We start from the raw sequence: 4376 nt of genomic DNA, 5'->3' as shown, positions 1-4376 counted from the left end.
GGCGTAAAGGAAGAATGCAGGAACTTAGGGACCAGACTGAATGGTGGAACAAAGGAAAAAGAATCCATGATTCAGAAATGCGGAACCTGGTCATGCTTATCCTATAAGTAGCCTATCAGAAGCCCTAATGTTTTTCTGAAAAAGTTTTTGCTAACAAAATACCAAATAAAAAGTTCTATACCAATATATCCTTTCCTAAGATTTTTAAATTATGAACTTGATGAGTACCCAAGACATTAGTCTGCTGCTCAGTTTAGGAAAAGCTAACAAGAAAGTCTATGATTTGTCAATAAAAAAACATTTAAAAAAATTAAAAGCTGCATAGCCAAAGAAAAATAAGAGCAAAACCCTGAGACACCCCACAAAGGTAAACACTTACTACTACTTCTTTTTTTGTTTTGTTTTGTTTTTTGAGATGGAGTCTCATTCTGCTGCCCAGGCTGGAGTGCAGTGGTGTGATCTCAGCTCACTGCAATCCCCGCCTTCTGGGTTCAAGCGATTCTCCTGCCTCAGCCTCCCAATTACAAGCACGCGCCACCATGCCCAGCTAATTTTTGTATTTTTAGTAGAGACGGGGTTTCACCATGTTAGCCAGGATCTCAATCTCTTGACCTTGTGATCTGCCCGTCTTGGCCTCTCAAAGTGCTGGGATTACAGGCGTGAGCCACCGCACTTGGCCAACACTTACTTCTAAATGAAAGAAAGGACCTCATTTCTACTGAAGGTCCTTGACCCCTTTCCATAAATATTCAAGTAATGGGATTTCTACTTTCAGGTAGACAATGCGTCCATTAAGGAATGTTCTCTGTGGCAAGGCAGCATGGTCAAATGGGGGATCAAATTTTGAAGGCAATGTTTTTTCTCATTTCTGCAAACCAGAATTGAGTTAGGAAAAGCTAACAAGAAAGTCTAAGACTTGTCAATAAAAACATTTTGAAAAAATTGAAAGCTGCACAACCAAAGAAAAATAAGAGCAAAACCCCAGGACATGCCACAAAGGTGAAGACACTTCTAAATGAATGCAAGGACCTCATTAAACTCAAGATCCTCGACCCCTTTCCAAAAATATTCAAGTAATGGGATTTATATTTGCAGATAGACAGTGCTTCCATTGGGGAATGTTCTCTGAGGCAAGGCGGCATGGTCAAATAGGGATGGAATTTTGAAGGCAATGCTTTTCTCATCTCTGCAACCCAGAATTGAGTTATCTGTGCTCTGAGACTTTTTCTTTATAAACCATTTAATGCTTTAATGATGGCAAAGCTCACTCAGCTTCCCAATGGTGTTGTCTCTGGAATTCCACCTCAGACAAGAGAGAACTAGGAACAGCAGTAACTGATATATACAAAATACAAAATACAAAGTCTTCTAGATCTTGGCAGTACATTTTTGGAAGTACTTGTTTCTGCTGAGAAGTATTTTTAATGTGCCCTGATAGATATGGAGACAGTACCTCCAGAAGTTGACCCTGGGAACAATAAGCATCACCCTCATTATCATAGTAACTTGTTGGCCTTCCTTTTAACTGGTCTCTCCTCTTCACACATTTTATTTCTTCTAATTAAACATAAGGCACAAAATATATACATTCCACTACAAAACCTCTTATCAAATACATTTTACATATTTAACATTTAGCCTGTGAGTTCCTTTGCTAGCTCAGTGTGCTTTCCTCTACATTACTCAACAGTGACAGCAGCAATGGCCAGCACTCTGCTTTGTGTTTTATATGCATTACTTCATTTAATCCTTGTAATAACCCTACGAAGTCGGGTTACTAAACATTTTATACCTGTAAATATCCTCATTTTACAGGTATATATAAAAAAAAACCCAAAACCGAAGCATAGAAGGTTGGTTAATTTGCCCAACGGTCATAAGGATAATGGTGGAACTGTCTTTATCTCTGCTTCTTTGCTTATGCTCTCATCTCTGGTTTTCTGCCACCTACAGGAAGGTTGTGAGTGAGTCAATTCCATTTCAGGCGACAGTTATAACTAGCATTTTCGAAGCACTCTGTCATCTTTAGGAAAAATTGCTAAGCAATATAGTAGTAATTCAATAAATGTCTTTAAGCCCCCCATGAGGTTGAAAGGGCATAGAGATGAGATATGGTCCCAACTCTCTAGAAGCACCCATTCAGAAGACAGTTTTGATAGCAAATCTACCATCAGAGCCAAAAGCAACACACTCGACCCCTTTGAGTTACAGAAGGGCACCCCACTTTCTGGCTGATAAAGCTTCACACCACAACAGAGAGAATACTGCAGGTAGATCAAGAGCTGGATTTTGCTGGGCCAACTGGCTCATTCCTGTAATCTCAGCACTTTGGGAGGCCAAGGTTAACAGATTGCTTGAGCCTAGGAGTTCAAGACTAGTCTAAGCAACATAGTGAAACCCCATCTCTACAAAGCATACAAAAATTAGCCAGGCATGGTGGTGGCACATGCCTGTAGTCCCAGCTACTCAAGAGACTGAGGTGGGAGCATCCCTTGAGCCTGGGAAGTGGAGGTTGTAGTGGGCCGAGATCATGCGACTGCACTCCAGCCTGGGTGACAGAGCAAGACCCTGTCTTAAAAAAAAAAAAAGCTGGATTTCATCTCTACCTTCATAAAAGAGTCCTTTTATGCAGTGTGAAAACTACACAACAGTATGTGATATCTTCAGTTCTATCGTTGGTACCCAAATTATGAGCTTGTGGAGATCTATTCTTTAAAGATGTGCATGAAAATATTAGAAGCATAGAATTTATGGAAACATGAATCCATATGTTAGAAAATATAGGGGCAGTGACGGAATGTTCTACTATTTCATTTTAATCCCAGTATCAATAAAGGGTAGGAAAAGAGATAAGCCTGTGGGAAACAATAAAGTTTTTGAGAGGAAAAAAAGAGGAGCAACAAATGGAAAACCAAAACCAACAAAGAGGAAATGACTGAAGACCCTATAGAGAATGAGCACAGCCTTAATCTTGAAACTTTAGGAAAATGTAATATGTCTATTGTAAGCAAGCACATACAGAAATGTTCCTAGGAATGACTTTGGGACGCTATGCCATATTTGCATATTCCAGCAATGACTATTTCACCTTTGCTTATAAAGCTGCATTTGTCATGAGACCACAGTATTCTTGATCACTGTATAATATTACCCTCATCAACAAAAACAAAAGTCATTTAGGGAATTCTTTTTTTTTTCTTTGAGATGGAGTCTCACTCTGTCACCCAGGCTGAAGTGCAGTGGCGCGATCTCGGCTCACTGCAATCTCTGCCTCCTGGGTTCGAGCGATTCTCCTGCCTCAGCCTCCCGGGTAGCTGGGACTACAGGCACCTGCCACCATGCCTGGCTAATTTTTAGTAGAGACGGGATTTCACTATGTTGGCCAGGCTGGTCTCGAATGCCTGATGTCATGATCTGCTCACCTTAGCCTCCCAAAGTGCTGGGATTACAGGTGTGAGCCATGGTGCCTGGCCTAGGGAATTCTTAAGATTAGCAAAATAATTAGTCTAACTACTAAGCAGTACACATTAAAACTTGAAAATACTGTCTTTTTTGCCCTCAAAATGAACTACATTTAAGAAGATAATGTAGGCCAGGCGTGGTGGCTCACGTCTGTAATCCCAGCATTTTGGGAGGCCGAGACAGGTGGCTCACTTGAGGTCAGGAGTTCAAGACCAGCCTGGCCAACATGGCAAAATCCCATCTCTACTAAAAATACAAAATTAGCCGGGCTTAGTGATGGGCGCCTGTAATCCCAGCTACTCGGGAGGCTGAGGTAGGGAGAACTGCTTGAACCTGGGAGGCAGAGGTTGCAGTGAGTAGAGATCGTGCCACTGCACTCCAGCCTGGGCAACAGAGCAAGACTCCATCTCAAAAAAAAAGAAGAAAGAAGGAGGAAAATGGAAGAAGAAGGAGGAGGAGGAGGAGTAGAGGAAGAAGAAGAAGAAGAAGAATACAAGGTATAGATAACAAGTGCTAAATAAATGGTGCTAAAATTGTGGATTTTGGAAATGCAGGCAGAAATCAAATGACCCATTACAACGAGGGGAAAGACTGAGAGGAAAGATGTGCTTTCAGCTAGCTCTTAAAGGAAAGGGTACCACTTCAAAAGGCAGAGCAAGGCAGGGTGAAGGAAGGAAGTACATTCCAAGTAGAGAGAACACCATGACGTAAGTAAGTAAAGGAGGCAGACTTCAGTGTAAGTGGTGAATTTAGAGAAAATCAGTAGATCTGTTTGACAAGACTAGTAGAAATAATAAAAGTGCCTAACTACAGCAGACTGTGTTCTCTCAAAATGAATGCAATCAACACCAGTATTTTCAGTTTCACATGTTATTTCTTCTATTCTCCATCAAATGGTGGGGTCTTTTCCCCAT

This window comes from Mandrillus leucophaeus, unplaced genomic scaffold, assembly GCF_000951045.1.
Source record: "Mandrillus leucophaeus isolate KB7577 unplaced genomic scaffold, Mleu.le_1.0 Scaffold90, whole genome shotgun sequence".
In the NCBI taxonomy this organism is placed as follows: Eukaryota; Metazoa; Chordata; class Mammalia; order Primates; family Cercopithecidae; genus Mandrillus; species Mandrillus leucophaeus.
Note: the sequence above shows the minus strand (reverse complement) of the source record.